Source organism: Gorilla gorilla, chromosome 1, assembly GCF_029281585.2.
Source record: "Gorilla gorilla gorilla isolate KB3781 chromosome 1, NHGRI_mGorGor1-v2.1_pri, whole genome shotgun sequence".
Lineage (NCBI taxonomy): Eukaryota > Metazoa > Chordata > Mammalia > Primates > Hominidae > Gorilla > Gorilla gorilla.
In genome coordinates, this window is record NC_073224.2 from 16,533,573 (window position 1) to 16,553,573 (window position 20,001).

At 66.5% G+C, this 20,001-nt stretch overlaps 9 non-coding genes across 9 annotated transcripts; all 9 read right to left on the reverse strand.

Moving 5' to 3' along the window:
- Positions 1-1,674: 1,674 nt before the first annotated feature.
- Positions 1,675-1,793, reverse strand: LOC129529941 (5S ribosomal RNA). Its single transcript, XR_008675460.1, has one exon. It is a non-coding gene; the product is annotated as a 5S ribosomal RNA (ribosomal RNA).
- A 2,068-nt stretch (positions 1,794-3,861) lies between these two features.
- On the reverse strand, positions 3,862-3,980 carry LOC129529994 (5S ribosomal RNA). Its single transcript, XR_008675513.1, has one exon. It is a non-coding gene; the product is annotated as a 5S ribosomal RNA (ribosomal RNA).
- A 2,064-nt stretch (positions 3,981-6,044) lies between these two features.
- On the reverse strand, positions 6,045-6,163 carry LOC129529893 (5S ribosomal RNA). The gene has a single exon (XR_008675408.1). It is a non-coding gene; the product is annotated as a 5S ribosomal RNA (ribosomal RNA).
- A 2,072-nt stretch (positions 6,164-8,235) lies between these two features.
- On the reverse strand, positions 8,236-8,354 carry LOC129529992 (5S ribosomal RNA). Its single transcript, XR_008675512.1, has one exon. It is a non-coding gene; the product is annotated as a 5S ribosomal RNA (ribosomal RNA).
- A 2,064-nt stretch (positions 8,355-10,418) lies between these two features.
- On the reverse strand, positions 10,419-10,537 carry LOC129529934 (5S ribosomal RNA). Its single transcript, XR_008675455.1, has one exon. It is a non-coding gene; the product is annotated as a 5S ribosomal RNA (ribosomal RNA).
- A 2,127-nt stretch (positions 10,538-12,664) lies between these two features.
- Positions 12,665-12,783, reverse strand: LOC129529975 (5S ribosomal RNA). Its single transcript, XR_008675501.1, has one exon. It is a non-coding gene; the product is annotated as a 5S ribosomal RNA (ribosomal RNA).
- A 2,127-nt stretch (positions 12,784-14,910) lies between these two features.
- On the reverse strand, positions 14,911-15,029 carry LOC129529933 (5S ribosomal RNA). The gene has a single exon (XR_008675452.1). It is a non-coding gene; the product is annotated as a 5S ribosomal RNA (ribosomal RNA).
- A 2,080-nt stretch (positions 15,030-17,109) lies between these two features.
- Positions 17,110-17,228, reverse strand: LOC129529931 (5S ribosomal RNA). The gene has a single exon (XR_008675451.1). It is a non-coding gene; the product is annotated as a 5S ribosomal RNA (ribosomal RNA).
- Positions 17,229-19,300: 2,072 nt separating this feature from the next.
- LOC129529927 (5S ribosomal RNA) lies at positions 19,301-19,419 on the reverse strand. The gene has a single exon (XR_008675449.1). It is a non-coding gene; the product is annotated as a 5S ribosomal RNA (ribosomal RNA).
- Positions 19,420-20,001: the final 582 nt, after the last annotated feature.

The window sequence follows — 20,001 nt, forward strand, 5'->3', positions numbered from 1 at the left end:
AAGAGGGCGTGGGGTGTAGCCGGTCGTGGGGTGGCCCCGTTGTGCGCCGTGCTGGCACTAGGGGCGGCGGCCTGATCTCGGGTGAGAGGGCCTGAGAGAAACCCAGACACACCCCACCACCAGCAGGAGCAAATCCACTCCCCCACACACAGACACACCCGGGCGCGCTCGCACGCGCGCGCGCGGACACACACACACACAGAAACACACACACACTGACACACACACAGAGACACACACACACAGACACACGCACACACACACACACGCGGCTTGAAGGAGAGCAAGGACGAGATCGATGGAGAGATAGAAACCGAGTGAGGGAGAGAGACAGCGATCGACAGAGAGAGGGGAGGGCGAGAGGGAAGGAGACAGACAGGCTGAGAAAGAGAGAGGGACAAAGAGAGAGAGAGACAGAGAGACGGAGGGAAAACGGCAGAAGTAGCGCGAGGTCCACGGGGAAACCTAGAAGAGAGAGGCGGAGGGAGCTAGAGAGCGAGAGCGATAGAGACTGAGAGAGGAAGCGCCCGGCTCCGTTAGGCAGCGCCCTCTTGAGCAGGTCGGGATAGGGTGGAGGGGGCTTGGGCTGCGCCAGAACACGGGGGCCAGGCGGTCCGTGCGAGAGGACCGACGGAGCGCTGAGACGGGCTTTTTCTTGGATGAATTGCTTGCTTTGGAGGTGGGTTTCGTAGGCTCCTGCCTTTCTTGGCACCTCCCTGTGCTCTGGGTGCCTTGTGGCGGGCCCCGAGATTTGCAGAGCGCGCCCGACGGTTGGCGGGAGCCGTGGCACCGGGCGGGCCCGGAGGCCTGGGTCTCTGGCGTGTCCTCGGGACTGGAGTCGTGGACACGAAGTCGGGGGCATTGGGAATCCCGGGTGCACACGGACTGTTTTCCTGGTGGCTGGCGAAGCAATGTCCTTCCCCCAGGTAAAGCAGCCCATGCGTTCTGGAGCCGAGGTCTTGGTTGGCGTCTGTGGCACCCGCTGCCCCTGCCCGCCCCTTGCCCCGGTTTGGAAGGGTGCGACGACGGCGCCCGATGGGTGAATTGAATGGCCTGGGCGTTCCGGGAGCGGGAAGGCACCGCGAACGGACGGGACCCCGCGGCTGCGACTTTGGGGTCCGGCCCCCTGCCCTCCCAGGCTGGAGCCGGGCGCCTGGCGGGGCGGCGGCGAGGCGGAAGCGTTGGGACGCTGCTGCCCGGCGTGCAGTAGGAGCGGACCCCCAGGAGGAGGACCCCGGCTGCGGCGGGTGTGTAGTTGGGCGGTAAAGGGGGAGCAGAGTCAGGGGTGGTTGGGAAGCATGGCGACTGTAGGGGGAAGGGAGGCAGCGGGGAAGCCAAAAAAGCCTACAGCAGGCCGTGCGGGCGCGGTGGCTCCCGCCTGTAATCCCAGCAGTCTGGGAGGCAGAGGCGGGTGGATCACGAGGTCAGGAGCTCGAGACCATCCCGGCTAACAGGGTGAAACCCCGTCTCTAGGAAAAAGAGAAAAAATTAGCCGGGCGAGGTGGCGGGCGCCTGTAGGCCCAGCTACTCGGGAGGCTGAGGCCGGAGAATGGCGTGAACCCGGGAGGCGGAGCTTGCAGTGAGCCGAGATGGCGCCACTGCACTCCAGCCTGGGCGACAGAGCGAGACTCCGTCTGGAAGAAAAGGAAAGAAAAAGCAAAAAGCCAAAGAAAAAGCCTACAGCACCCGGTATTCCCAGGCGGTCTCCCATCCAAGTACTAACCAGGCCCGACCCTGCTTAGCTTCCGAGATCAGACGAGATCGGGCGCGTTCAGGGTGGTATGGCCGTAGACGCCCGAGGAGGCGCATGGCTGCCCCAAGAGCCCGGCCGGGACGTGCCCGCCGGATTGCAGCCGTCACCGCCGGCCCGGGGCCGCGGGGCTCGGATCGGGGACCCCCGAGCCGCTGGCCCGCGGCCTTCCTCCGGCTCCCGTGCTCCCGAGGTTCCACCACATCGGGCCCGCTGGGAGCAGGGAGTGCTCCGAGGCGTCAGGGCCCAGGGCCCACCATCCTGGGACGCCCTCCGTTCCTCCGCCCTGTGGCGGAGGCAGCGTTTTGGATCCCTCGCCACACAGGGGCTCCTGCGAGGCCCCCTCTTGCCCCACCCACCCAGAGCCGTCAGTGCTGGCCAAAGGCGAGCAGCCGGCCCAGCCGCGCGGGGCTTTTCTCTCACAACGCCCCCACCACGGTCGCTTGTCTCGACCAAGACCCGGCCGGGGGGCAACAGGGCGTGGGGTGTAGCCGGTCGGGGGGTGGCCCTGTTTTGCCCCGCGCTGGCACTAGAGGCGGCGGCCTGATCCCGGGTGAGAGGGCCTGAGAGAAACCCAGACACACCCCATCACCACCAGGAGCAAATCCACTCCACCACAGGCAGACACAGCCGGGCGTGCTCGCAGGCGCGCACGTGGACACAAACACACACAGAGACACACACGCAAGCACACACACACACGCGGGTTGAAGGAAAGCAAGGACAAGATGGATGGAGAGATAGAAACCGAGTGAGGGAGAGACAGCGATCGACAGAGAGAGGGGAGGGCGAGAGGGAAGGAGACAGACAGGCTGAGAAAGAGAGAGGGACAGAGAAAGAGAGAGAGAGACAGAGAGACAGAGGGAAAACGGCAGAAGTAGCGCGAGGTCCACGGGGAAACCTAGAAGAGAGAGGCGGAGGGAGCTAGAGAGCGAGAGCGATAGAGACTGAGAGAGGAAGCGCCCGGCTCCGTTAGGCAGCGCCCTCTTGAGCAGGTCGGGATAGGGTGGAGGGGGCTTGGGCTGCGCCAGAACACGGGGGCGAGGCGGTCCGTGCGAGAGGACCGACGGAGCGCTGAGACGGGCTTTTTCTTGGATGAATTGCTTGCTTTGGAGGTGGGTTTCGTAGGCTCCTGCCTTTCTTGGCACCTCCCTGTGCTCTGGGTGCCTTGCGGCGGGCCCCGAGATTTGCAGAGCGTGCCCGCCCGTTTGGCGGGAGCCGTGGCACCGGGCGGGCCCGGAGGCCTGGGTCTCTGGCGTGTCCTCGGGACTGGAGTCGTGGACACGAAGTCGGGGGCATTGGGAATCCCGGGTGCACAGGGACTGTTTTCCTGGTGGCTGGCGAAGCAATGTCCTTCCCCCGGGTAAAGCAGCCCATGCGTTCTGGAGCCGAGGTCTTGGTTGGCGTCTGTGGCACCCGCTGCCCCTGCCCGCCCCTTGCCCCGGTTTGGAAGGGTGCGACGACGGCGCCCGATGGGTGAATTGAATGGCCTGGGCGTTCCGGGAGCGGGAAGGCACCGCGAACGGACGGGACCCCGCGGCTGCGACTTTGGGGTCCGGCCCCCTGCCCTCCCAGGCTGGAGCCGGGCGCCTGGCGGGGCGGCGGCGAGGCGGAAGCGGTGGGACGCTGCTGCCCGGCGTGCAGTAGGGGCGGACCCCCAGGAGGAGGACCCCGGCTGCGGCGGGTGTGTAGGTGGGCGGTAAAGGGGGAGCAGAGTCAGGAGAGGTTGGGAAGCATGGCGACTGTAGGGGGAAGGGAGGCAGCGGGGAAGCCAAAAAAGCCTACAGCAGGCCGTGCGGGCGCGGTGGCTCCCGCCTGTAATCCCAGCACTCTGGGAGGCAGAGGCGGGTGGATCACGAGGTCAGGAGCTCGAGACCATCCCGGCTAACAGGGTGAAACCCCGTCTCTAGGAAAAAGAGAAAAAATTAGCCGGGCGAGGTGGCGGGCGCCTGTAGGCCCAGCTACTCGGGAGGCTGAGGCCGGAGAATGGCGTGAACCCGGGAGGCGGAGCTTGCAGTGAGCCGAGATGGCGCCACTGCACTCCAGCCTGGGCGACAGAGCGAGACTCCGTCTGGAAGAAAAGGAAAGAAAAAGCAAAAAGCCAAAGAAAAAGCCTACAGCACCCGGTATTCCCAGGCGGTCTCCCATCCAAGTACTAACCAGGCCCTACCCTGCTTAGCTTCCGCGATCAGACGAGATCGGGCGCGTTCAGGGTGGTATGGCTGTAGATGCCCGAGGAGGCGCATGGCTGCCCCAAGAGCCCGGCCGGGACGTGCCCGCCGGATTGCAGCCGTCACCGCCGGCCCGGGGCCGCGGGGCTCGGATCGGGGACCCCCGAGCCGCTGGCCCGCGGCCTTCCTCCGGGTCCCGTGCTCCCGAGGTTCCACCACATCGGGCCCGCTGGGAGCAGGGAGTGCTCCGAGGCGTCAGGGCCCAGGGCCCACGATCCTGGGACGCCCTCCGTTCCTCCGCCCTGTGGCGGAGGCAGCGTTTTGGATCCCTCGCCACACAGGGGCTTCTACGAGGCCCCCTCTTGCCCCACCCACCCAGAGCCGTCATTGCTGGCCAAAGGCGACCAGAAGGCCCAGCCGTTCGGGGCTTTTCTCTCACAACGCCCCCACCACGGTCGCTTGTCTCGACCAAGACCCGGCCGGGGGGCAACAGGGCGTGGGGTGTAGCCGGTCGGGGGGTGGCCCTGTTTTGCCCCGCGCTGGCACTAGAGGCGGCGGCCTGATCCCGGGTGAGAGGGCCTGAGAGAAACCCAGACACACCCCATCACCACCAGGAGCAAATCCACTCCACCACAGGCAGACACAGCCGGGCGTGCTCGCAGGCGCGCACGTGGACACAAACACACACAGAGACACACACGCAAGCACACACACACACGCGGGTTGAAGGAAAGCAAGGACAAGATGGATGGAGAGATAGAAACCGAGTGAGGGAGAGACAGCGATCGACAGAGAGAGGGGAGGGCGAGAGGGAAGGAGACAGGCTGAGAAAGAGAGAGGGACAGAGAAAGAGAGAGAGAGATAGAGAGACAGAGGGAAAACGGCAGAAGTAGCGCGAGGTCCACGGGGAAACCTAGAAGAGAGAGGCGGAGGGAGCTAGAGAGCGAGAGCGATAGAGACTGAGAGAGGAAGCGCCCGGCTCCGTTAGGCAGCGCCCTCTTGAGCAGGTCGGGATAGGGTGGAGGGGGCTTGGGCTGCGCCAGAACACGGGGGCCAGGCGGTCCGTGCGAGAGGACCGACGGAGCGCTGAGACGGGCTTTTTCTTGGATGAATTGCTTGCTTTGGAGGTGGGTTTCGTAGGCTCCTGCCTTTCTTGGCACCTCCCTGTGCTCTGGGTGCCTTGCGGCGGGCCCCGAGATTTGCAGAGCGCGCCCGCCCGTTTGGCGGGAGCCGTGGCACCGGGCGGGCCCGGAGGCCTGGGTCTCTGGCGTGTCCTCGGGACTGGAGTCGTGGACACGAAGTCGGGGGCATTGGGAATCCCGGGTGCACAGGGACTGTTTTCCTGGTGGCTGGCGAAGCAATGTCCTTCCCCCGGGTAAAGCAGCCCATGCGTTCTGGAGCCGAGGTCTTGGTTGGCGTCCGTGGCACCCGCTGCCCCTGCCCGCCCCTTGCCCCGGTTTGGAAGGGTGCGACGACGGCGCCCGATGGGTGAATTGAATGGCCTGGGCGTTCCGGGAGCGGGAAGGCACCGCGAACGGACGGGACCCCGCGGCTGCGACTTTGGGGTCCGGCCCCCTGCCCTCCCAGGCTGGAGCCGGGCGCCTGGCGGGGCGGCGGCGAGGCGGAAGCGGTGGGACGCTGCTGCCCGGCGTGCAGTAGGAGCGGACCCCCAGGAGGAGGACCCCGGCTGCGGCGGGTGTGTAGGTGGGCGGTAAAGGGGGAGCAGAGTCAGGGGAGGTTGGGAAGCATGGCGACTGTAGGGGGAAGGGAGGCAGCGGGGAAGCCAAAAAAGCCTACAGCAGGCCGTGCGGGCGCGGTGGCTACCGCCTGTAATCCCAGCACTCTGGGAGGCAGAGGCGGGTGGATCACGAGGTCAGGAGCTCGAGACGATCCCGGCTAACAGAGTGAAACCCCGTCTCTAGGAAAAAGAGAAAAAATTAGCCGGGCGAGGTGGCGGGCGCCTGTAGGCCCAGCTTCTCGGGAGGCTGAGGCCGGAGAATGGCGTGAACCCGGGAGGCGGAGCTTGCAGTGAGCCGAGATGGCGCCACTGCACTCCAGCCTGGGCGACAGAGCGAGACTCCGTCTGGAAGAAAAGGAAAGAAAAAGCAAAAAGCCAAAGAAAAAGCCTACAGCACCCGGTATTCCCAGGCGGTCTCCCATCCAAGTACTAACCAGGCCCGACCCTGCTTAGCTTCCGAGATCAGACGAGATCGGGCGCGTTCAGGGTGGTATGGCCGTAGACGCCCAAGGAGGCGCATGGCTGCCCCAAGAGCCCGGCCGGGACGTGCCCGCCGGATTGCAGCCGTCACCGCCGGCCCGGGGCCGCGGGGCTCGGATCGGGGACCCCCGAGCCGCTGGCCCGCGGCCTTCCCCCGGCTCCCGTGCTCCCGAGGTTCCACCACATCGGGCCCGCTGGGAGCAGGGAGTGCTCCGAGGCGTCAGGGCCCAGGGCCCACCATCCTGGGACGCCCTCCGTTCCTCCGCCCTGTGGCGGAGGCAGCGTTTTGGATCCCTCGCCGCACAGGGGCTCCTGCGAGGCCCCCTCTTGCCCCACCCACCCAGAGCCGTCAGTGCTGGCCAAAGGCGAGCAGCCGGCCCAGCCGCGCGGGGCTTTTCTCTCACAACGCCCCCACCACGGTCGCTTGTCTCGACCAAGACCCGGCCGGGGGGCAACAGGGCGTGGGGTGTAGCCGGTCGGGGGGTGGCCCTGTTTTGCCCCGCGCTGGCTCTAGAGGCGGCGGCCTGATCCCGGGTGAGAGGGCCTGAGAGAAACCCAGACACACCCCATCACCACCAGGAGCAAATCCACTCCACCACATGCAGACACAGCCGGGCGTGCTCGCAGGCGCGCACGTGGACACAAACACACACAGAGACACACACACTCGCACGCACACACACACACGCGGGTTGAAGGAAAGCAAGGACGAGATTGATGGAGAGATAGAAACCGAGTGAAGGAGAGACAGCGATCGACAGAGAGAGGGGAGGGCGAGAGGGAAGGAGACAGACAGGCTGAGAAAGAGAGAGGGACAGAGAAAGAGAGAGAGAGACAGAGAGACAGAGGGAAAACGGCAGAAGTAGCGCGAGGTCCACGGGGAAACCTAGAAGAGAGAGGCGGAGGGAGCTAGAGAGCGAGAGCGATAGAGACTGAGAGAGGAAGCGCCCGGCTCCGTTAGGCAGCGCCCTCTTGAGCAGGTCGGGATAGGGTGGAGGGGGCTTGGGCTGCGCCAGAACACGGGGGCGAGGCGGTCCGTGCGAGAGGACCGACGGAGCGCTGAGACGGGCTTTTTCTTGGATGAATTGCTTGCTTTGGAGGTGGGTTTCGTAGGCTCCTGCCTTTCTTGGCACCTCCCTGTGCTCTGGGTGCCTTGCGGCGGGCCCCGAGATTTGCAGAGCGTGCCCGCCCGTTTGGCGGGAGCCGTGGCACCGGGCGGGCCCGGAGGCCTGGGTCTCTGGCGTGTCCTCGGGACTGGAGTCGTGGACACGAAGTCGGGGGCATTGGGAATCCCGGGTGCACAGGGACTGTTTTCCTGGTGGCTGGCGAAGCAATGTCCTTCCCCCGGGTAAAGCAGCCCATGCGTTCTGGAGCCGAGGTCTTGGTTGGCGTCTGTGGCACCCGCTGCCCCTGCCCGCCCCTTGCCCCGGTTTGGAAGGGTGCGACGACGGCGCCCGATGGGTGAATTGAATGGCCTGGGCGTTCCGGGAGCGGGAAGGCACCGCGAACGGACGGGACCCCGCGGCTGCGACTTTGGGGTCCGGCCCCCTGCCCTCCCAGGCTGGAGCCGGGCGCCTGGCGGGGCGGCGGCGAGGCGGAAGCGGTGGGACGCTGCTGCCCGGCGTGCAGTAGGGGCGGACCCCCAGGAGGAGGACCCCGGCTGCGGCGGGTGTGTAGGTGGGCGGTAAAGGGGGAGCAGAGTCAGGAGAGGTTGGGAAGCATGGCGACTGTAGGGGGAAGGGAGGCAGCGGGGAAGCCAAAAAAGCCTACAGCAGGCCGTGCGGGCGCGGTGGCTCCCGCCTGTAATCCCAGCACTCTGGGAGGCAGAGGCGGGTGGATCACGAGGTCAGGAGCTCGAGACCATCCCGGCTAACAGGGTGAAACCCCGTCTCTAGGAAAAAGAGAAAAAATTAGCCGGGCGAGGTGGCGGGCGCCTGTAGGCCCAGCTACTCGGGAGGCTGAGGCCGGAGAATGGCGTGAACCCGGGAGGCGGAGCTTGCAGTGAGCCGAGATGGCGCCACTGCACTCCAGCCTGGGCGACAGAGCGAGACTCCGTCTGGAAGAAAAGGAAAGAAAAAGCAAAAAGCCAAAGAAAAAGCCTACAGCACCCGGTATTCCCAGGCGGTCTCCCATCCAAGTACTAACCAGGCCCTACCCTGCTTAGCTTCCGCGATCAGACGAGATCGGGCGCGTTCAGGGTGGTATGGCTGTAGATGCCCGAGGAGGCGCATGGCTGCCCCAAGAGCCCGGCCGGGACGTGCCCGCCGGATTGCAGCCGTCACCGCCGGCCCGGGGCCGCGGGGCTCGGATCGGGGACCCCCGAGCCGCTGGCCCGCGGCCTTCCTCCGGGTCCCGTGCTCCCGAGGTTCCACCACATCGGGCCCGCTGGGAGCAGGGAGTGCTCCGAGGCGTCAGGGCCCAGGGCCCACGATCCTGGGACGCCCTCCGTTCCTCCGCCCTGTGGCGGAGGCAGCGTTTTGGATCCCTCGCCACACAGGGGCTTCTACGAGGCCCCCTCTTGCCCCACCCACCCAGAGCCGTCATTGCTGGCCAAAGGCGACCAGAAGGCCCAGCCGTTCGGGGCTTTTCTCTCACAACGCCCCCACCACGGTCGCTTGTCTCGACCAAGACCCGGCCGGGGGGCAACAGGGCGTGGGGTGTAGCCGGTCGGGGGGTGGCCCTGTTTTGCCCCGCGCTGGCACTAGAGGCGGCGGCCTGATCCCGGGTGAGAGGGCCTGAGAGAAACCCAGACACACCCCATCACCACCAGGAGCAAATCCACTCCACCACAGGCAGACACAGCCGGGCGTGCTCGCAGGCGCGCACGTGGACACAAACACACACAGAGACACACACGCAAGCACACACACACACGCGGGTTGAAGGAAAGCAAGGACAAGATGGATGGAGAGATAGAAACCGAGTGAGGGAGAGACAGCGATCGACAGAGAGAGGGGAGGGCGAGAGGGAAGGAGACAGGCTGAGAAAGAGAGAGGGACAGAGAAAGAGAGAGAGAGATAGAGAGACAGAGGGAAAACGGCAGAAGTAGCGCGAGGTCCACGGGGAAACCTAGAAGAGAGAGGCGGAGGGAGCTAGAGAGCGAGAGCGATAGAGACTGAGAGAGGAAGCGCCCGGCTCCGTTAGGCAGCGCCCTCTTGAGCAGGTCGGGATAGGGTGGAGGGGGCTTGGGCTGCGCCAGAACACGGGGGCCAGGCGGTCCGTGCGAGAGGACCGACGGAGCGCTGAGACGGGCTTTTTCTTGGATGAATTGCTTGCTTTGGAGGTGGGTTTCGTAGGCTCCTGCCTTTCTTGGCACCTCCCTGTGCTCTGGGTGCCTTGCGGCGGGCCCCGAGATTTGCAGAGCGCGCCCGCCCGTTTGGCGGGAGCCGTGGCACCGGGCGGGCCCGGAGGCCTGGGTCTCTGGCGTGTCCTCGGGACTGGAGTCGTGGACACGAAGTCGGGGGCATTGGGAATCCCGGGTGCACAGGGACTGTTTTCCTGGTGGCTGGCGAAGCAATGTCCTTCCCCCGGGTAAAGCAGCCCATGCGTTCTGGAGCCGAGGTCTTGGTTGGCGTCCGTGGCACCCGCTGCCCCTGCCCGCCCCTTGCCCCGGTTTGGAAGGGTGCGACGACGGCGCCCGATGGGTGAATTGAATGGCCTGGGCGTTCCGGGAGCGGGAAGGCACCGCGAACGGACGGGACCCCGCGGCTGCGACTTTGGGGTCCGGCCCCCTGCCCTCCCAGGCTGGAGCCGGGCGCCTGGCGGGGCGGCGGCGAGGCGGAAGCGGTGGGACGCTGCTGCCCGGCGTGCAGTAGGAGCGGACCCCCAGGAGGAGGACCCCGGCTGCGGCGGGTGTGTAGGTGGGCGGTAAAGGGGGAGCAGAGTCAGGGGAGGTTGGGAAGCATGGCGACTGTAGGGGGAAGGGAGGCAGCGGGGAAGCCAAAAAAGCCTACAGCAGGCCGTGCGGGCGCGGTGGCTACCGCCTGTAATCCCAGCACTCTGGGAGGCAGAGGCGGGTGGATCACGAGGTCAGGAGCTCGAGACGATCCCGGCTAACAGAGTGAAACCCCGTCTCTAGGAAAAAGAGAAAAAATTAGCCGGGCGAGGTGGCGGGCGCCTGTAGGCCCAGCTTCTCGGGAGGCTGAGGCCGGAGAATGGCGTGAACCCGGGAGGCGGAGCTTGCAGTGAGCCGAGATGGCGCCACTGCACTCCAGCCTGGGCGACAGAGCGAGACTCCGTCTGGAAGAAAAGGAAAGAAAAAGCAAAAAGCCAAAGAAAAAGCCTACAGCACCCGGTATTCCCAGGCGGTCTCCCATCCAAGTACTAACCAGGCCCGACCCTGCTTAGCTTCCGAGATCAGACGAGATCGGGCGCGTTCAGGGTGGTATGGCCGTAGACGCCCAAGGAGGCGCATGGCTGCCCCAAGAGCCCGGCCGGGACGTGCCCGCCGGATTGCAGCCGTCACCGCCGGCCCGGGGCCGCGGGGCTCGGATCGGGGACCCCCGAGCCGCTGGCCCGCGGCCTTCCCCCGGCTCCCGTGCTCCCGAGGTTCCACCACATCGGGCCCGCTGGGAGCAGGGAGTGCTCCGAGGCGTCAGGGCCCAGGGCCCACCATCCTGGGACGCCCTCCGTTCCTCCGCCCTGTGGCGGACGCAGCGTTTTGGATCCCTCGCCGCACAGGGGCTCCTGCGAGGCCCCCTCTTGCCCCACCCACCCCGAGCCGTCAGTGCTGGCCAAAGGCCAACAGCCGGCCTAGCCGCGCGGTGCCTTTCTCTCACAACGCCCCCACCACGGTCGCTGGTCTCGACCAAGACCCGGCCGGGGGGCAAGAGGGCGTGGGGTGTAGCCGGTCGTGGGGTGGCCCCGTTTTGCGCCGGGCTGGCACTAGGGGCGGCGGCCTGATCTCGGGTGAGAGGGCCTGAGAGAAACCCAGACACACCCCACCACCAGCAGGAGCAAATCCACTCCCCCACACACAGACACACCCGGGCGCGCTCGCACGCGCGCTCGCGGACACACACACACACAGAAACACACACACACTGACACACACACACAGAGACACACACACACAGACACACGCACACCCACACACACGCGCACGCACACACACACGCGGCTTGAAGGAGAGCAAGGACGAGATCGATGGAGAGATAGAAACCGAGTGAGGGAGAGAGACAGCGATCGACAGAGAGAGGGGAGGGCGAGAGGGAAGGAGACAGACAGGCTGAGAAAGAGAGAGGGACAGAGAAAGAGAGAGAGAGACAGAGAGACGGAGGGAAAACGGCAGAAGTAGCGCGAGGTCCACGGGGAAACCTAGAAGAGAGAGGCGGAGGGAGCTAGAGAGCGAGAGCGATAGAGACTGAGAGAGGAAGCGCCCGGCTCCGTTAGGCAGCGCCCTCTTGAGCAGGTCGGGATAGGGTGGAGGGGGCTTGGGCTGCGCCAGAACACGGGGGCCAGGCGGTCCGTGCGAGAGGACCGACGGAGCGCTGAGACGGGCTTTTTCTTGGATGAATTGCTTGCTTTGGAGGTGGGTTTCGTAGGCTCCTGCCTTTCTTGGCACCTCCCTGTGCTCTGGGTGCCTTGCGGCGGGCCCCGAGATTTGCAGAGCGCGCCCGCCCGTTTGGCGGGAGCCGTGGCACCGGGCGGGCCCGGAGGCCTGGGTCTCTGGCGTGTCCTCGGGACTGGAGTCGTGGATGCGAAGTCGGGGGCATTGGGAATCCCGGGTGCACAGGGACTGTTTTCCTGGTGGCTGGCGAAGCAATGTCCTTCCCCCGGGTAAAGCAGCCCATGCGTTCTGGAGCCGAGGTCTTGGTTGGCGTCCGTGGCACCCGCTGCCCCTGCCCGCCCCTTGCCCCGGTTTGGAAGGGTGCGACGACGGCGCCCGATGGGTGAATTGAATGGCCTGGGCGTTCCGGGAGCGGGAAGGCACCGCGAACGGACGGGACCCCGCGGCTGCGACTTTGGGGTCCGGCCCCCTGCCCTCCCAGGCTGGAGCCGGGCGCCTGGCGGGGCGGCGGCGAGGCGGAAGCGGTGGGACGCTGCTGCCCGGCGTGCAGTAGGGGCGGACCCCCAGGAGGAGGACCCCGGCTGCGGCGGGGGTGTAGGTGGGCGGTAAAGGGGGAGCAGAGTCAGGGGAGGTTGGGAAGCATGGCGACTGTAGGGGGAAGGGAGGCAGCGGGGAAGCCAAAAAAGCCTGCAGCAGGCCGTGCGGGCGCGGTGGCTCCCGCCTGTAATCCCAGCACTCTGGGAGGCAGAGGCGGGTGGATCACGAGGTCAGGAGCTCGAGACCATCCCGGCTAACAGGGTGAAACCCCGTCTCTAGGAAAAAGAGAAAAAATTAGCCGGGCGAGGTGGCGGGCGCCTGTAGGCCCAGCTACTCGGGAGGCTGAGGCCGGAGAATGGCGTGAACCCGGGAGGCGGAGCTTGCAGTGAGCCGAGATGGCGCCACTGCACTCCAGCCTGGGCGACAGAGCGAGACTCCGTCTGGAAGAAAAGGAAAGAAAAGCAGAAAGCCAAAGAAAAAGCCTACAGCACCCGGTATTCCCAGGCGGTCTCCCATCCAAGTACTAACCAGGCCCGACCCTGCTTAGCTTCCGCGATCAGACGAGATCGGGCGCGTTCAGGGTGGTATGGCCGTAGACGCCCGAGGAGGCGCCTGGCTGCCCCAAGAGCCCGGCCGGGCCGTGCCCGCCGGATTGCGGCCGTCACCGCCGGCCCGGGGCCGCGGGGCTCGGATCGGGGACCCCCGAGCCGCTGGCCCGCGGCCTTCCCCCGGCTCCCGTGCTCCCGAGGTTCCACCACATCGGGCCCGCTGGGAGCAGGGAGTGCTCCGAGGCGTCAGGGCCCAGGGCCCACCATCCTGGGACGCCCTCCGTTCCTCCGCCCTGTGGCGGACGCAGCGTTTTGGATCCCTCGCCGCACAGGGGCTCCTGCGAGGCCCCCTCTTGCCCCACCCACCCAGAGCCGTGAGTGCTGGCCAAAGGCCAACAGCCGGCCCAGCCGCGCGGGGCTTTTCTCTCACAACGCCCCCACCACGGTCGCTGGTCTCGACCAAGACCCGGCCGGGGGGCAAGAGGGCGTGGGGTGTAGCCGGTCGTGGGGTGGCCCCGTTTTGCGCCGGGCTGGCACTAGGGGCGGCGGCCTGATCTCGGGTGAGAGGGCCTGAGAGAAACCCAGACACACCCCACCACCAGCAGGAGCAAATCCACTCCCCCACACACAGACACACCCGGGCGCGCTCGCACGCGCGCTCGCGGACACACACACACACAGAAACACACACACACTGACACACACACACAGAGACACACACACACAGACACACGCACACCCACACACACGCGCACGCACACACACACGCGGCTTGAAGGAGAGCAAGGACGAGATCGATGGAGAGATAGAAACCGAGTGAGGGAGAGAGACAGCGATCGACAGAGAGAGGGGAGGGCGAGAGGGAAGGAGACAGACAGGCTGAGAAAGAGAGAGGGACAGAGAAAGAGAGAGAGAGACAGAGAGACGGAGGGAAAACGGCAGAAGTAGCGCGAGGTCCACGGGGAAACCTAGAAGAGAGAGGCGGAGGGAGCTAGAGAGCGAGAGCGATAGAGACTGAGAGAGGAAGCGCCCGGCTCCGTTAGGCAGCGCCCTCTTGAGCAGGTCGGGATAGGGTGGAGGGGGCTTGGGCTGCGCCAGAACACGGGGGCCAGGCGGTCCGTGCGAGAGGACCGACGGAGCGCTGAGACGGGCTTTTTCTTGGATGAATTGCTTGCTTTGGAGGTGGGTTTCGTAGGCTCCTGCCTTTCTTGGCACCTCCCTGTGCTCTGGGTGCCTTGCGGCGGGCCCCGAGATTTGCAGAGCGCGCCCGCCCGTTTGGCGGGAGCCGTGGCACCGGGCGGGCCCGGAGGCCTGGGTCTCTGGCGTGTCCTCGGGACTGGAGTCGTGGACACGAAGTCGGGGGCATTGGGAATCCCGGGTGCACAGGGACTGTTTTCCTGGTGGCTGGCGAAGCAATGTCCTTCCCCCGGGTAAAGCAGCCCATGCGTTCTGGAGCCGAGGTCTTGGTTGGCGTCCGTGGCACCCGCTGCCCCTGCCCGCCCCTTGCCCCGGTTTGGAAGGGTGCGACGACGGCGCCCGATGGGTGAATTGAATGGCCTGGGCGTTCCGGGAGCGGGAAGGCACCGCGAACGGACGGGACCCCGCGGCTGCGACTTTGGGGTCCGGCCCCCTGCCCTCCCAGGCTGGAGCCGGGCGCCTGGCGGGGCGGCGGCGAGGCGGAAGCGGTGGGACGCTGCTGCCCGGCGTGCAGTAGGGGCGGACCCCCAGGAGGAGGACCCCGGCTGCGGCGGGGGTGTAGGTGGGCGGTAAAGGGGGAGCAGAGTCAGGGGAGGTTGGGAAGCATGGCGACTGTAGGGGGAAGGGAGGCAGCGGGGAAGCCAAAAAAGCCTGCAGCAGGCCGTGCGGGCGCGGTGGCTCCCGTCTGTAATCCCAGCACTCTGGGAGGCAGAGGCGGGTGGATCACGAGGTCAGGAGCTCGAGACCATCCCGGCTAACAGGGTGAAACCCCGTCTCTAGGAAAAAGAGAAAAAATTAGCCGGGCGAGGTGGCGGGCGCCTGTAGGCCCAGCTACTCGGGAGGCTGAGGCCGGAGAATGGCGTGAACCCGGGAGGCGGAGCTTGCAGTGAGCCGAGATGGCGCCACTGCACTCCAGCCTGGGCGACAGAGCGAGACTCCGTCTGGAAGAAAAGGAAAGAAAAGCAGAAAGCCAAAGAAAAAGCCTACAGCACCCGGTATTCCCAGGCGGTCTCCCATCCAAGTACTAACCAGGCCCGACCCTGCTTAGCTTCCGAGATCAGACGAGATCGGGCGCGTTCAGGGTGGTATGGCCGTAGACGCCCGAGGAGGCGCATGGCTGCCCCAAGAGCCCGGCCGGGCCGTGCCCGCCGGATTGCAGCCGTCACCGCCGGCCCGGGGCCGCGGGGCTCGGATCGGGGACCCCCGAGCCGCTGGCCCGCGGCCTTCCTCCGGCTCCCGTGCTCCCGAGGTTCCACCACATCGGGCCCGCTGGGAGCAGGGAGTGCTCCGAGGCGTCAGGGCCCAGGGCCCACCATCCTGGGACGCCCTCCGTTCCTCCGCCCTGTGGCGGAGGCAGCGTTTTGGATCCCTCGCCACACAGGGGCTCCTGCGAGGCCCCCTCTTGCCCCACCCACCCAGAGCCGTCAGTGCTGGCCAAAGGCGAGCAGCCGGCCCAGCCGCGCGGGGCTTTTCTCTCACAACGCCCCCACCACGGTCGCTTGTCTCGACCAAGACCCGGCCGGGGGGCAACAGGGCGTGGGGTGTAGACGGTCGGGGGGTGGCCCTGTTTTGCCCCGCGCTGGCTCTAGAGGCGGCGGCCTGATCCCGGGTGAGAGGGCCTGAGAGAAACCCAGACACACCCCATCACCACCAGGAGCAAATCCACTCCACCACACGCAGACACAGCCGGGCGTGCTCGCAGGCGCGCACGTGGACACAAACACACACAGAGACACACACACTCGCACGCACACACACACACGCGGGTTGAAGGAAAGCAAGGACGAGATGGATGGAGAGATAGAAACCGAGTGAGGGAGAGACAGCGATCGACAGAGAGAGGGGAGGGCGAGAGGGAAGGAGACAGACAGGCTGAGAAAGAGAGAGGGACAGAGAAAGAGAGAGAGAGACAGAGACACAGAGAGACAGAGGGAAAACGGCAGAAGTAGCGCGAGGTCCACGGGGAAACCTAGAAGAGAGAGGCGGAGGGAGCTAGAGAGCGAGAGCGATAGAGACTGAGAGAGGAAGCGCCCGGCTCCGTTAGGCAGCGCCCTCTTGAGCAGGTCGGGATAGGGTGGAGGGGGCTTGGGCTGCGCCAGAACACGGGGGCCAGGCGGTCCGTGCGAGAGGACCGACGGAGCGCTGAGACGGGCTTTTTCTTGGATGAATTGCTTGCTTTGGAGGTGGGTTTCGTAGGCTCCTGCCTTTCTTGGCACCTCCCTGTGCTCTGGGTGCCTTGCGGCGGGCCCCGAGATTTGCAGAGCGCGCCCGCCCGTTTGGCGGGAGCCGTGGCACCGGGCGGGCCCGGAGGCCTGGGTCTCTGGCGTGTCCTCGGGACTGGAGTCGTGGACACGAAGTCGGGGGCATTGGGAATCCCGGGTGCACAGGGACTGTTTTCCTGGTGGCTGGCGAAGCAATGTCCTTCCCCCGGGTAAAGCAGCCCATGCGTTCTGGAGCCGAGGTCTTGGTTGGCGTCCGTGGCACCCGCTGCCCCTGCCCGCCCCTTGCCCCGGTTTGGAAGGGTGCGACGACGGCGCCCGATGGGTGAATTGAATGGCCTGGGCGTTCCGGGAGCGGGAAGGCACCGCGAACGGACGGGACCCCGCGGCTGCGACTTTGGGGTCCGGCCCCCTGCCCTCCCAGGCTGGAGCCGGGCGCCTGGCGGGGCGGCGGCGAGGCGGAAGCGGTGGGACGCTGCTGCCCGGCGTGCAGTAGGGGCGGACCACCAGGAGGAGGACCCCGGCTGCGGCGGGTGTGTAGGTGGGCGGTAAAGGGGGAGCAGAGTCAGGGGAGGTTGGGAAGCATGGCGACTGTAGGGGGAAGGGAGGCAGCGGGGAAGCCAAAAAAGCCTACAGCAGGCCGTGCGGGCGCGGTGGCTCCCGCCTGTAATCCCAGCACTCTGGGAGGCAGAGGCGGGTGGATCACGAGGTCAGGAGCTCGAGACCATCCCGGCTAACAGGGTGAAACCCCGTCTCTAGGAAAAAGAGAAAAAATTAGCCGGGCGAGGTGGCGGGCGCCTGTAGGCCCAGCTACTCGGGAGGCTGAGGCCGGAGAATGGCGTGAACCCGGGAGGCGGAGCTTGCAGTGAGCCGAGATGGCGCCACTGCACTCCAGCCTGGGCGACAGAGCGAGACTCCGTCTGGAAGAAAAGGAAAGAAAAAGCAAAAAGCCAAAGAAAAAGCCTACAGCACCCGGTATTCCCAGGCGGTCTCCCATCCAAGTACTAACCAGGCCCGACCCTGCTTAGCTTCCGAGATCAGACGAGATCGGGCGCGTTCAGGGTGGTATGGCCGTAGACGCCCGAGGAGGCGCATGGCTGCCCCAAGAGCCCGGCCGGGCCGTGCCCGCCGGATTGCAGCCGTCACCGCCGGCCCGGGGTCCGCGGGGCTCGGATCGGGGACCCCCGAGCCGCTGGCCCGCGGCCTTCCCCCGGCTCCCGTGCTCCCGAGGTTCCACCACATCGGGCCCGCTGGGAGCAGGGAGTGCTCCGAGGCGTCAGGGCCCAGGGCCCACCATCCTGGGACGCCCTCCGTTCCTCCGCCCTGTGGCGGAGGCAGCGTTTTGGATCCCTCGCCACACAGGGGCTCCTGCGAGGCCCCCTCTTGCCCCACCCACCCAGAGCCGTCAGTGCTGGCCAAAGGCGAGCAGCCGGCCCAGCCGCGCGGGGCTTTTCTCTCACAACGCCCCCACCACGGTCGCTTGTCTCGACCAAGACCCGGCCGGGGGGCAACAGGGCGTGGGGTGTAGCCGGTCGGTGGGTGGCCCTGTTTTGCCCCGCGCTGGCTCTAGAGGCGGCGGCCTGATCTCGGGTGAGAGGGCCTGAGAGAAACCCAGACACACCCCATCACCACCAGGAGCAAATCCACTCCACCACACGCAGACACAGCCGGGCGTGCTCGCAGGCGCGCACGTGGACACAAACACACACAGAGACACACACACTCGCACGCACACACACACACGCGGGTTGAAGGAAAGCAAGGACGAGATGGATGGAGAGATAGAAACCGAGTGAGGGAGAGACAGCGATCGACAGAGAGAGGGGAGGGCGAGAGGGAAGGAGACAGACAGGCTGAGAAAGAGAGAGGGACAGAGAAAGAGAGAGAGAGACAGAGACACAGAGGGAAAACGGCAGAAGTAGCGCGAGGTCCACGGGGAAACCTAGAAGAGAGAGGCGGAGGGAGCTAGAGAGCGAGAGCGATAGAGACTGAGAGAGGAAGCGCCCGGCTCCGTTAGGCAGCGCCCTCTTGAGCAGGTCGGGATAGGGTGGAGGGGGCTTGGGCTGCGCCAGAACACGGGGGCCAGGCGGTCCGTGCGAGAGGACCGACGGAGCGCTGAGACGGGCTTTTTCTTGGATGAATTGCTTGCTTTGGAGGTGGGTTTCGTAGGCTCCTGCCTTTCTTGGCACCTCCCTGTGCTCTGGGTGCCTTGTGGCGGGCCCCGAGATTTGCAGAGCGCGCCCGACGGTTGGCGGGAGCCGTGGCACCGGGCGGGCCCGGAGGCCTGGGTCTCTGGCGTGTCCTCGGGACTGGAGTCGTGGACACGAAGTCGGGGGCATTGGGAATCCCGGGTGCACACGGACTGTTTTCCTGGTGGCTGGCGAAGCAATGTCCTTCCCCCAGGTAAAGCAGCCCATGCGTTCTGGAGCCGAGGTCTTGGTTGGCGTCTGTGGCACCCGCTGCCCCTGCCCGCCCCTTGCCCCGGTTTGGAAGGGTGCGACGACGGCGCCCGATGGGTGAATTGAATGGCCTGGGCGTTCCGGGAGCGGGAAGGCACCGCGAACGGACGGGACCCCGCGGCTGCGACTTTGGGGTCCGGCCCCCTGCCCTCCCAGGCTGGAGCCGGGCGCCTGGCGGGGCGGCGGCGAGGCGGAAGCGTTGGGACGCTGCTGCCCGGCGTGCAGTAGGAGCGGACCCCCAGGAGGAGGACCCCGGCTGCGGCGGGTGTGTAGTTGGGCGGTAAAGGGGGAGCAGAGTCAGGGGTGGTTGGGAAGCATGGCGACTGTAGGGGGAAGGGAGGCAGCGGGGAAGCCAAAAAAGCCTACAGCAGGCCGTGCGGGCGCGGTGGCTCCCGCCTGTAATCCCAGCAGTCTGGGAGGCAGAGGCGGGTGGATCACGAGGTCAGGAGCTCGAGACCATCCCGGCTAACAGGGTGAAACCCCGTCTCTAGGAAAAAGAGAAAAAATTAGCCGGGCGAGGTGGCGGGCGCCTGTAGGCCCAGCTACTCGGGAGGCTGAGGCCGGAGAATGGCGTGAACCCGGGAGGCGGAGCTTGCAGTGAGCCGAGATGGCGCCACTGCACTCCAGCCTGGGCGACAGAGCGAGACTCCGTCTGGAAGAAAAGGAAAGAAAAAGCAAAAAGCCAAAGAAAAAGCCTACAGCACCCGGTATTCCCAGGCGGTCTCCCATCCAAGTACTAACCAGGCCCGACCCTGCTTAGCTTCCGAGATCAGACGAGATCGGGCGCGTTCAGGGTGGTATGGCCGTAGACGCCCGAGGAGGCGCATGGCTGCCCCAAGAGCCCGGCCGGGCCGTGCCCGCCGGATTGCAGCCGTCACCGCCGGCCCGGGGCCGCGGGGCTCGGATCGGGGACCCCCGAGCCGCTGGCCCGCGGCCTTCCTCCGGCTCCCGTGCTCCCGAGGTTCCACCACATCGGGCCCGCTGGGAGCAGGGAGTGCTCCGAGGCGTCAGGGCCCAGGGCCCACCATCCTGGGACGCCCTCCGTTCCTCCGCCCTGTGGCGGAGGCAGCGTTTTGGATCCCTCGCCACACAGGGGCTCCTGCGAGGCCCCCTCTTGCCCCACCCACCCAGAGCCGTCAGTGCTGGCCAAAGGCGAGCAGCCGGCCCAGCCGCGCGGGGCTTTTCTCTCACAACGCCCCCACCACGGTCGCTTGTCTCGACCAAGACCCGGCCGGGGGGCAACAGGGCGTGGGGTGTAGCCGGTCGGGGGGTGGCCCTGTTTTGCCCCGCGCTGGCACTAGAGGCGGCGGCCTGATCCCGGGTGAGAGGGCCTGAGAGAAACCCAGACACACCCCATCACCACCAGGAGCAAATCCACTCCACCACAGGCAGA